We start from the raw sequence: 12,512 nt of genomic DNA, 5'->3' as shown, positions 1-12,512 counted from the left end.
AGAGAAGCCCAGAGAAGACAGCTGAGAGATGTTTAGCGTAATATTAAGAAAAGCTCAGACAGAAAACCTATGCTATAAATGCAATAGCAATACATTATGTGCTTTTGTGACAGGCTGCTAGTACCATAAGGTCAGCGTTACGTGACTTACCAAGAAAGAAAAAAAAAACATGGTCAGATATGAGGCCTGGACTGACAGTGAGTGATAAAGCAATGTCCAAATACAATCTTTGAAAGATCTTCAAAAAGCTTGGAGAAGTTTAGCTCAAGACTACTTTAGAAAATGACAGTTAAGTCTGGCCTTTTCGAAGCAAAATACAGTATAAAGAAGTTAGATTTTTGCATGCAGTACATGTAGAACATGTAGTAAAAGAAAATGGAAAGCAGGACAGTCATGAACATGTTTTTTTTTTTTTTAAGAAACAAGTATAACTAGACCGCAGTTTCTGGAGAAATTGTTAGGATTGTTGCTACTGTTGAAGTCGGTCTGTAGCTTGCCTCTGGTACAGCTAAAAGGTTGTAGAGATTGTCTAAAAAGGTTGAATGGAGATGGCTCATAAAAACAGGGGAAGCTACTGTAATAAGCCACAAGGCTTGAGGTAGCAGCTACACTGTACCTGAAGGAATTGCGTGGAGTGGTGGTAAAAATTCCTGTCATATAAGTTTTGGATTCAAAAACTTCATGTTCAGAGACATTTATCTATTTTAGTTTTCTGTGTGAGATCATAAAGAGAAGAAAAAACGAATCAAAACTGACCGAAAAATATGTCATTGTGAAAAATGTCTCCTGGACGATGTGTCCTGGTCACCCACAACCCCAACGCTCCTGCCCTGGGGTTTCTGCAGCTCCCGGTGAATGACGTGCAGCGTCTGTAGTCACCGGGACCTGTGGCGAGAGCGGAAGGAATCAGATTAGACAGGAAGCTGTTCCACAGTAGTGGACCATACCAGGGCTACACCTTGGAGTCATGTCCTCGGCGGGGGGACCGGCTGGCTCTCCACCGCCAGTTGTCCCCATGGAGATGCCAGCCACGGCACCAAATGGTCCTCTGCCAGTGTCACTTCTTCCTCCAGCCTCGCAGGACTGGGCTGCAGCCCCCAGTTTGCTGCATTGGTCAGCCGTCTGGTGTAGACACTTCACCTACCGCCTACTGGTGTTGGCCAGAGGGGCCGATGGCGCGATATGGCAGCCTCGCTTCTGTCAGTCTGCCCCAGGGCAGCTGTGGCTACAACTGTAGCTGCCTCCACCAGTGTGTGAATGTGAGAGTGAATGAATAGTGCAATTGTAAAGCGCTTTGAGGGCCCCGAAAAGCGCTATATAAATGCTATCCATTATTATTATTATTATTATTATTATTATTTACTCAATTCAGTAATGGACATTGGTTGCACACAGATGTTTTGCTTCGGCAGCAACTTAAAAAATTGCGTTAAATCAACACAAGTCATCCATATTCATTCAACCTGTGCACTATGTGTTGCTACAATGTGAATGAAACATGTTTGGATGAAGTAATTTTAGCCCTTGGAATATTTGATCCTTCATAATTTTTCATAATTTGAACCCAGGACCTTCTTGCTCTGAACAGCGCTAACCACCATGCCATTGAGCTGTCCATCCAGACTTAACAAAAGTAGGAAAGCTGTGCTTGATGCAGAGTTGTCTGTATGTTTTCATCCTTGACAGATTAAACCACAATAAATAGAAACACCATACACATGGTGTTTGTATGGTTGTCTGCCTCTTATAACTCCAGTGATTTTCTTGTGGTTTGAAATCTCGTGTGATCTTGTGAATGTTGTGAGGGCAGGCAACTAACCACTCTTCCTAGATTGTATCATGTCATCTGAACAATAACAAATAAAGTTGCTGAATTTGATGCAGATCCAACATGATTTAATTGCTTTCACCCTAGAAACATGACGTTATTTTGTTCAAATGACAAGTTAGACTTTTGTAAATGTAACAACCACCCAATTTCCCTTTTGTTGAGTGTATAACAAGTTGGTATTATGTTGTAGTATCAAATACACATTTCTTTAATGGAAGCTGTTTAACAAATTGTATTGTTCCCTTCCCAGATGGTTGCCAGTATCCACCAGTAACCTTTCAAAGCAAAATGTCTAATTTCACTGCAGTGACAGAAGGTAAATTTTTGAACTGACATTATGTCTTCACTGAAATATAAATCCACAGTTAAGGATTGTCAGTTTTTCAGTGTTTTGTCAACTCAATGACAGCAAAGAAATTAGACCTTTTTTCCCCTACACAGGCTACCACCTTGAAAGAGAACAATACAAAACATTCTGCTTAAGATGTCAAGATCAAATTAACAATTATAAATGTAAATAATTTGCTGTAATGTTAGTAACCATTAACACTAAAATAAATTACTGGATTGGCAAACACCTTCCTATTAACATTATCATTAACATTATGCATTTTACCACAATTACTAACAAAAGAAAATGAAAATACCACCTGCATGTAACCTTTATTGAAGAGCCACAGAAATAACAGTGATACAGTGAACGTCAAGAAGTCCAGCACTGATCATACTGCGACATCTTGGTTCAACACATGAAACCATCAAAGCAATCTTACGCCAGCTGAATGAAACCTAAAATGCTGTTTCACACAGCCATGATGGAACTATTTAGGCTGAACAACTACATTTCTTCACTTCTGAAAACAAATAAACCAAAATGTAAAAATGCTGCCAATTAGAAAACTTGTACAGAGAGCAAAAAGGAAAAGAAAAAAACAAATAAGGCCCTGTTCACACGGCAGTTACAAAGTACACAACAATCATTTATCTTGGAAATTGAACGTCCAAAATGCAGGAGAACCAGTGAGAGAGCTAAACACCTTGCGTGCACAGCAACAGTGAACTTTGCTGACATGAGCAGTTTTGTCTTAAAGTTTTGCGCTTTTCTTGAGAGTTGAGTTGCATCCAATCCCATTACCACCTTCTGAATCACCTCAAAGGTGTAACGGAGCTGTGATGGGTAACTCATGTTGACAGAGTAAAACAGTCCAAAGCGCATGGCTACTGCATTAGCCACGTTATCCAGATCCTTAAGAACCAGCACACCCTCGATGATGATGCCAACATCAAAAGAGTAATTGCCTGGTGTGTCTCTGAGACATAGATGCCCACTGTTATTATATCTATGGCACTCAGTGCAGTGGCCCCAGTCATGTCCTGGTTAAAGATAAAACATTTCTTTAAGATTCCTCTTTAAACAAATCCCTACACTGGTCCACCAGACAGCCAGGTTAGGTCACTCAGAAGATTTTAGATGTTCTTTCAGCCTCACAGTTGGGCAATTTTTTTTTCCTCAGACAAAAGCTGATGTAAAGATTGATTTCTCCTCCTCATTTTCCTGGAAGTTGTTGTTTCTGGTTGATTTTCATGATCAAACTGGACTTGTAGTCACCGGGACCTGTGGCGAGAGCGGAAGGAATCAGATTATACTCCAGGGCTGCATCCCAGTCCCAATTCCGGCCTCGTCAGACAAGGATCAAATGATGATCAAAGACAAAAACTTTTGATTTTTTGAATCAGTCATCAGAAGTCATTAAAAATTCTTACTGTCATCATGGCAGCTATATCCTTTAGCTGTTTGTCCTTTTAGCCTTTTAGCAGACTTTCAGAGAGATAGTCAAGCTGCAACAGAAACCTTGACTGCAAAGACATGGTTGTGATGCGCTTGAACTCTGCGTTTATCTGAAACGACATGAAATTATTTTAAAATAATGGCAGGTACTAGGCATGGTTAGTCATCTGGGCTCTGCTATGCACACTTCCTAATAAAGTCATTACCTTTACACATCAACACATGACACAACTAGTCAAGGCATTTTTTTATTGTTGTTCTCCTTTCAGCACTTACATTACCTGTGCTGGATGAAAAAGAGCCGGCCATCTCTCTTGTACATTGCAGATCATGGGAGCATCAAAAATGACTTCTTGTCTTCTTCAGTGCAAGTGTTCTGTTCATTTTACCCATAACTGTCTCTCTGTTGTTGCGCTTCTTCACATCTGAAAGGAGTTCGACCCTCATCTTCTCAAGGGACTGTTCACTTTCTCCGAGTGGAAGAGAGGGGCAGTGACCCACTTCACCCCTCTTTTGTCGCTTAACGTCAAAAGCAGGAGAACATTTCTCAGGTGGCTTATTTTTCAAAGAATTCACACATACTTCAGGACATCCTGCTTTCCAGAGATGTGTGCGGTAGTTTGCTAACTTGTATTTGAGGCTCATTTTCCATCCCGCATAGCCACCGGGTGAGCCTTTTTCTTTCAAACATGGATGCTTCAGGGTGAGTGCCTCTGCAACTTGGTCAAACGTTTTGTCTGTGAGGTAGACGGGTCTTGACTACCTCCTGGATTAAACCCTGCAAAATGTCGGACTTCAGCTTTGGATCAGGGATCAGCAGCATCCCATTTTCTTTAAATGTGACATGGGCCTTCGCAAGCTTAGTTTCCGCATCATATATGAAACGGGGAATGCAGAACAAATCTGGCCAAGAAGACCGTGATGATGTAGACTCTGGAGATGAAAGACCCACAGTGCTGTCACCAGAAGTAGATGTGTCATCAGGAGCACTGGTTGATGGAAAAGAAAACCTGTCTTCACCTTGGTCTTGAGGTTGGCAGGATGTGTGTACAATTTTGATTGTTGCTTAGTTTTGTATTTCTGCCACTGAAGTTAAGTTCACAAACTCGTTGCCAAAAAGTGTGTCCATGAACTGTGGTCGGAAGGGTTCCATTATTTTGCACTGAGTCTTCAGCCTCCAGTTCAGTAACAGCTGAAGGCAGACCAGCAGAAACCATCACCCTCTGACTACTGTCTGGTCCAAGGATAACTCTGAGAATAGCTTGAGTTGTCATGGTCCTACTTCACTGTCTGTTGCGAAAGAATAGGAGAATGTAATTAGAATCAGTTTTAAAACAAACCTTATCTTTTACTGTTGCAACAAATGCATTTAAGACATTGATAAGAAAATCTCCCCAAGGTGCAGAATAATGTAACTGAACAGTCAGTTTGCAAACTAATTCAAACACAAAACCAAATATGTTTGCAGCACCTCGAAGTTAATTGGGACATTACAGCTCCCGTTCAAAAAACACATTCAGATGCAAACAAACTGTTGAGAATTCAGTTTTACCCCGGTTCTTTTTATTCCTCGAGCATCCAGAGATGGCACCGGACTCAGTAGTCGTTTTCACAAAATCTTTATTCATCTACATTCATCTTCATTTAAGCATGCACTTCTAGAAGGGAAGATGAGGCCGGTGTCCCTCTGCAAAAATCTTCACTCCTTTGTTGGTTACAGTCAGCTTTATAGAAGTGACCCCATCATAAAACCCCCTCTACGGTGTGCTGCAAACTGTCTGTGTGTATGTGCACGAGCACGTGAATGCCTACATGTGCACGTTCCCACGTGTCTATATGAGTGCTCGTAAGTGAGTGTGTGCGCATACCTGTGTGTATGTGTGAGTGCACATGAGTGAGTGTGTGTGTGGATGTGTGTGCGTGACAGTTAAAACACTGTGGGTGAAGATGACTCCCTAGAGGTCATAAACCCCTACCTTGCATCCTCTGGGGAATTTCCACTCAGTGGGGGAGAAGCCTTCTAAAATCTACTCCTAACTTCACAAGAGAGTGAGGCCTTTATTACTTTACAAACAGTGTCCCTACAATAATTTTACATTCTATGATAACATATTTCTAAACTCTAAAATAAGCTAAACATTCCTACAGTGCCAATTCTTTATTTAATGCGTTACATCGTGACACACTAGACATTAAACTACATTTGGCTGTGATATGAAAAATAGTTATTCAGAAAATCAACCTATACCAAAAAAAAAAGGAGTGGCAGGCAGCAACTTACCGAAAAAAGTCGAGGTGGGCAGCTCGTCTTGACTCAAATGGCAACGTTCCTCACCCACGATCATAACAACGCTGGATGAAATCACGTGCGATATCGTGAGATTTGGCATTGCTTCATTATTGACTTACTTAAATTGAACGTGATATGAACAAATGAATGTACCCTCCCTGCAGATCATGTAGGTTCTACACTATTTAGTTACACCTAACTTTAAAACACGAGGCAGTTGTGTTAAATACACCCAAGATGCTTATATTAATCCAAGAGATGACCAGTCTCCTTTTTTCAGTGCAGGCCAGCGACACAACCTGAAACCCACTGCTCCACCCCTCCCCTAATGCAATGCAGAGAAAAACTGAATGCATGAATAAAAAGAAAAATATCTTCCAACAGCACTGGCAATGCAAAGCATTAGCAATACACTATTATGCTAAGTCTTAAGTTGTATTGAAAACATGCCAGTAAGAAATGCAGGGTATCCTGGGCCATGAAATTAGGAACTGTGCATGTTAATAGATGGACTGAAAAAGAATAATTTTAAATGAATAGGTCCCTCAGACATAATAAAAACAAAGGCTGCATTAAAGGAAGTGTATGCAGGTGTAAGTGAGAAGAGTTCTAATGACCTCTCTCTTTAAATAAGATTTAAACTCTGGGTCAGCATTTGATTCTGACACAGATTAAGCTGTTACTGCTTACAAATATTTTTATAGCTGAAACACGTAGTTGAGCTGTCAGTTGGTTGCCAGAAAAAAACAGATGAGAATTTTGATTAAATTGTAAAAAATTAGTCTCATGCAGATACTAAAATTTGATAATTTCATAGTCCCTTTAGATTACATCCATCCATCCATTCGCTTCTGCTTATCCTTTTCAGGGTCGCGGGGGGCGCTGGAGCCTATCCCAGCTGTCATAGGGCGAATGTATATATTTGTTCCCTGGATAAAAGTGTAGGAAGCTGTGGATTTCAATTATGTTTCATTACGATGAAAAAATAAGATATGTGTGAGTTTATGGGATGTAAGCTGGCCTTTCACATCCTCCAGGTGTTCCCTGCTAAACTTAACACACACACTGACTGACATGAAACTGACATTTCAGCTCTAGCAGATCCCACTGTGATCAGTGAGGCAGAACCAAGACCAATGGTCATATCTGCTCCTCCATAGATTAACAGATGACCCAGTGGGGAGTTAGATTGCTGCTGTGTGTTTTGTACCTCACTTATTGGCAGGCTATTCCCTGTGCGTTCCTCAGACTGCTTGTTGATTACTCTCATTCAGTTGTTTCTAGTTGGTTAGACCGAGAGGGCAAAAGATGCCTTCTGGGATAATTTATTATCTCATAATGGTGAGAAAATAAATAAATTATGACATTCGGAAATATTCAAATTCCTAAATAAGTACAAAACTTTAAAACTTTAAATCAACATAAAAAAACCCCAAAATAAAACAAATAAACAGAAAAAAGTTAGAAAAGTTAGTTACAATGTTTCATTTAAATGGTGCCTGGTAACAGATCAAGGTCATTTCTGTTTTAGGTTAGGTGAAGTTAGGTGAATGTGTAATCCAGTACTCTGTGCAGTGGCCTCGGTGTGAATTTAAACGGAGTGCAAAATGATAGAAAAAGAAATTGTTTTTTATTTTGTTGTGGAATTTGTTGGCCTAAAAAGGTGATTATTTCTTACTTAGATATATCACCATGGTAACTTATGCTGCACACCTAACTTGCTTGCAAATTTTATTCAAGACAAACCCAACAGCTACTGATCACTCACTTTTAAAATAACGTCACCATTCCTGCAAGATCCTTCACGACCTCAGTGTTTTTCTTTCTTTACTTGCTCTCAAGCTGTTTAACATAAACCAGACTACAGATGGAAAAGTTAAGTTGAATTGTGTTGCATGCCCTAAGAAAACATCTAAGCAAAAACATTAGCTCAGTCACACACGCCTGTAAATCAGTCAGCAACCCTCCGTCAAACTGGTCACTGAGGAAAAGTTGATATTCTCAGTTTGGCGAGTGGTTGTTGGCCGTTAATATTCAAATGAGAATTTTCTTTGCGTTTGTAAAGACAAAACTCATATTTTTAAAAACTGGTAAAATAATTACTAAAATCACCCAGATAATGGAAAGAATCACTCGATATGTGGAACTTTGCTTCATAGCTATTTCATAGGCTTCACTTTCAGTTTGCAGCTTTCACAAATGGTTGAGTTGAAAAAGATCTGAGTTGATCAAATCTGTGATCGACAGTTTTCAGCCCCAGAAAGCCTGACTCATGCTGAGTAAGTAAACCATTGTTATACGAATTGACCACTTGGGGGTGATGGAGGAAGACAGAAGAAACTTTGCAAGAGAGCCAGAGAAAAGGCGAGTGAAGAAACACTCAGACCTACAGCGGTGGATTCACTGAGGAATCAGCAGCACCAGATCCAAGCCCTGACTATAAGATTTATCCAAAAGAAAAGTTGTAAACTTAATCTTAAAAGTAGAGAACGTGTTTGTCAACTGAATCCAAACTGGGAGCTTGTTCCACAAAAGAGGCGGCTGAAAGCTGAAGCCCCTGCCTCCCATTCTGCTTTGAAATATCCTAGAAACCACAAGTAAGCCTGCAGTCTGATGATTGGATGATATGAGGTTTTAAAATAAGATGGGGGCTGATTATTCAAGACCTTTTATGTGAGAAGAGGGATTATAAACTTGATTATGGATTTAACAGGGAGCCAGTGAAGAGAAAGGAATATGGGAGAAATATGAGCTCTCTTGAATTTTCATTAGATGAAGCTCCTAATTTTATATTTGAATTTTAAATCTATTTTTTTTTTTGCTGTAACCTTAATGTTCAAATTAACATCCAACTGGGATTTTAGTGCCTGTAAATGTAAACTTCTGCAAATGATTTCACTACACTATGAACTTTATTAGGACTTTAAGAATGAAATGAATTGACGTGTCAGTCCGTTGCACCAGGAGCACCTGTATCACCTTATAGTGTGTAAAAGAAAACCCAAATTTCCTTCATCTTAGGGTTAACCAAAGAGTTGTTCACTAAAACTGCTTCTTGGAATAGGCCCCAGGCCCCAGTGCAACAATAAATAACTGCTACCTCAGTCACCACTGCACTGCACAGTGCTACACAAAATTGGTATGCACATGAAGAAGGATGCTGCAAAGGCTAACTTTCCTGAATAAATAAATGTTTAGTGAGAGAGCTCTTCGCACACTCATGCCATCAAATCTAATAAAAAAATTAGGAATGCATATTGAATTCTTTTGTCCAGGCTTTGAACAAATCAACTCACTTAGAACTGGTAGTAACTAAGAAATTCTTATTGCATTTGCATAACTTTTTGCTGTGTCGTGAAAAAGCAGTAGAATGAACCCCTAAAGCTTTTCTCTCCTTTTTCCAAATGGATGGAGACAAAAAGCAGAGCAGTATTTAAAGTAGGTACAGCAGATGATTTAATGACACAAATCAGCCATGCACATTGTGTGCAAGCATTACCTAACAGCATAAACCAATGCAGTACAATACAGTGTTGAAACATGACCAACAACTCCATGAAATGCTAATTTTGCTGTGTAATCATATCATTGACTTAAAAAAAAAAATTCTCTGCAACCAAGTAATGCTGAGCGTGTAAAGATCTGCCAACATGACTTGTAACACCATTACTGTAGCAGTTACCCTTCACTAAGTCAAAGTGAGTAAACAAAGCAGCTTCACCTAATAGAAACAGAAAGCTATATGTGATAGATTTATAGCCAAAATATTCAACAGTTTTATAGTGAAACTGTGCTTTCTATAAACTCTTGAACTGCAGTCTGTTTTGTTGCATATAAATATACAATTTTTAGAGGTATAGCACAATAAAGTAGGCTGATGCATTTGTTATGTCATTGTCTCTTTATTATATGATGTAATCATGGAATGGGAGACAGTGTCAGGGACTATAAAGGCAGAACGAGGGTGTATATGCCCGAGGTATTGGTTCTGATGGACCACAGGTTCCTGCTAGAGGGGAGTATCTAAGTCTCTTATGGAAGGCAGATCTGCCTTTGTCCTTGCATTGGCAGATGATGGTGGAAGAAGTGAGGATGGATTTCAAGATGTAGGAGTAAAACTGCACCATCAGGCTGTAGTTCTTCAGTTGGCATTGGAAGTAAATCCTTTACTGTGCCATGTTGATAAGTGAACTGATGTTTTGCTCGCACTTCAGTTCCCAGGAAGTTTAAGGAGTTCACTGTCTCTACTGAAAGGCATGTATATTAGTGATGGGATTTCCGGCTCTTTTTAGAGATCCGGCTCTTTCGGCTCCGACCGGCTCTTCAGGTTGTTTTGTTGCTTTAATTAATTTATTATTAGCAATAATGTAAAATTATGCACAAAAGGAATTACTAACGTAAAGAAAAAGTGGTTTTATTTATATATCTTTATATATAAATATATGTCGTGGCCCCTAGAGACAAAACACGTACAAACTCCAAAACAAATTTCTAGCGTTAACTGAACTTCAAAACAGAGCTACTAGATCACTTAAATTACACAATTGAAAGCATGTGTGTATTGTTTGTGTATTTATACACAGGCACTCATATATATTCAAATAATTAAAAAAAAAAAAGTTCATTTACCTGTTACTACCACACACCAAATCCGGTCGTTGGTACTTGCTGGCTTGTGTAGCCACTAGGTAACAAAAGCTCCACACTGCCCCCTAGCATCCTGGAGCACTGCTGTTGTCTTTTGTACGTGTTTTGTCTCTAGGGGCCACTGTAAATATACTTTTATTTATTCACTCCACATAAAATGTAATAAATAAATCATATAATATAAAAAACAATTATTCACATTTCAACTTTTAACTATTTAAAATTTCAGCTTTTTCCTTTTACAAATTTAAAGTGAAACAACACAAAACACTGCAAACCACAACACAATTAAATATAAATTGAAATATGAAAACAAAAAGAAGATGCATATTCTCTGTCATATGGACCTGCATGAACAAACTTTCTGAATCCTTTATCATCTGCAACTGAATATAGTTGTGGATGATTACTATACCTTTCTAATGTGACGTTGTTGTTCCTGGCTCTCTCTCTCCCTCCCGCTCTGTTCCTGTGCTACTCAGCCTGTAACTACCGCCCCTCCCCCCCCTGCTCAGCGTAAAGCACGAGGCTTGCGTTCGGAGTGAAGCGGGAAAAAAGTGCGAGAGAGAGAGAGAGAGAAAGAAAAAACACCCACGGCTCGCAATAAGGAGCCGGCTCGTGTCGTTCACGTCAAAGATCCGGCTCTAAGAGCCATTTCGTTTGCGACCGACACATCACTAATGTATATGCAGCGTTGGGAAGGTTACTTTTAAAATGTATTCCACTACAGATTACAGATTACATGTCCCAAAATGTATTTTGTAATGTATTCCGTTACATTACTCAATGAGAGTAACGTATTCTGAATACTTTGGATTACTTAATATATTATCATGCTTTTTACAACTACATGAATGCACTACTGCTGTGTGATTTATTACTATTACTGAAGGTTACTCTCCACACCAACACCAACTAGATGTTTAAATCTTAATATAAATGAGTAACAGTAGGTGGACATTAGGTAAGGCTGCACTTTTTGCAGCGATCTCATATAGAAAACTATTCCTCGCGTATATAAAACAGGTCCGCGGCTCCAAACCGTAGTAAAGGGACCTCTGGCTGATACGTCGGGTTTGTGTCGGGCTCGTAGCTGAAAACTAGCTTTACTTTGTTGTCTGGGTCAACTTTGCTAGCGAGAGACAGAGAGAGGCGTTGAAAGGCTGCTGCAACAGAGCTTATTGTTTCGGAGGAAAACACGAACACAGTGTGCAGTCGAGTCTTAACAGCTTACTCACAGCTGGGCTACACTGCCCATGAGGCTCCATTCTTTAGGGCTATGCCTGTAACACTCTCTTATTGCCTTCATATTAAATAATTTATTGAACAATAATTTTTAAGAACATTTCTTCACGTCATTATGCGGCCGCAAGTAGAGGTGACATGGGCCATGAGATCGAGACACAGGAATTAGATCCTCTTATTGCGTGTTTGTTTGGGTTTCCACCGGCGTGGAATCACCAAAAACAGAGAGGCCATAGCCTAACATATGAAACAGGAAGAGACCGCCGTGTAATCCACTTATTTCAACAAAGTAACTGTATTCTGAATACCACCTTTTTAAACGGTAACTGTAACAGAATACAGTAACTCATGTTGTGTATTTTAAATACGTAACACTGGTACATGTATTCCATTATTCTCAACACTGTGCACATGAAGATGCGATGTGGTGAGGGGGTAGGGACTAATAAGTGTATACTTCTGCCTTCTCCTTTTCAAACAAAAGAATGGAATGATATTTTGTAATGATTGTGAATGCACATGTTTGAAATAAAAATGAACTGAACTGGTGGGGCTGGTTTTAACCTCTAGTCCACAATGAGGTCAGAGTGTGTACAAATAAACTCTATGAGCCAAAGCTCAGAATTTTAACTGAACCACTCAGTTAATTTTTTCTTTCTCCTCTTGAATCTTTATGATTTCAAGAGTAATGGACTCCTAAAACTGCTTCC

At 39.5% G+C, this 12,512-nt stretch overlaps 1 protein-coding gene across 7 annotated transcripts in view; it reads left to right on the top strand.

The window, feature by feature from the left end:
• The window catches only part of LOC113034360 (multiple epidermal growth factor-like domains protein 11), a 193,523-nt gene that overhangs the window by 75,414 nt on the left and 105,597 nt on the right, over positions 1–12,512 (top strand). The gene's annotated exons all lie outside the window — the stretch shown is intronic.

The sequence above is a fragment of the Astatotilapia calliptera genome, chromosome 1 (genome assembly GCF_900246225.1).
Source record: "Astatotilapia calliptera chromosome 1, fAstCal1.2, whole genome shotgun sequence".
Lineage (NCBI taxonomy): Eukaryota > Metazoa > Chordata > Actinopteri > Cichliformes > Cichlidae > Astatotilapia > Astatotilapia calliptera.
This window is presented reverse-complemented; position numbering and strand designations above follow the sequence as displayed.